The following is a 586-nucleotide window of genomic DNA, read 5'->3' as shown; positions in this document are numbered from 1 at the left end:
GTGACTACTTTTTGTTACAACTGTGTGTGTGACTACGTTTTGTTACAACTGTGTGTGTGTATGTGTGTGTGTGTGTGTGTGTGTGTGTGTGTGTGTGTGTGTGTGTGTGTGTGTGACTACTTTTTATTACAACTGTGTGTGGTTCACTATTTTTTGTGACTACTGTGTGTGTGACTACCTTGTGTGACTAAGCAAGATATCTCAGAAAGCAATTTGTGAAGTGATATTTGTGAAGAGGGTGGAATCTTATCTCATTACTTGAAAAAACAAAGTTAGTAGAAGACTTTCCAAACTGGAAAATTACGCAAAGTTCCCCTTATAAACCACAGTTGCCACAATGAACCCCAGCCCACGCCAGTCGATTCTCTGTTTTGTTTTTTGGTCTGTTTTTTTTAAAAAGGGAGACGGGGGAAGGGGACCGTAAAATTTCACCAGTGATTTGCATATATTTGACTTGCTGAGTATATTGAACCGCGTACATACTTCTCTCTTAAGCCCTTTTACCCCCCCCCCCCAAACATCAGCCTACTTTTTCTCGACATTATTCTTATTGAAACTACACACTACGTAATGACGTGCAACCAAT

Source organism: Aplysia californica, unplaced genomic scaffold (assembly GCF_000002075.1).
Source record: "Aplysia californica isolate F4 #8 unplaced genomic scaffold, AplCal3.0 scaffold01312, whole genome shotgun sequence".
NCBI lineage: Eukaryota > Metazoa > Mollusca > Gastropoda > Aplysiida > Aplysiidae > Aplysia > Aplysia californica.
The sequence above is the reverse complement of the archived record's forward strand: the minus strand, read 5'-3'. Positions refer to the sequence as shown.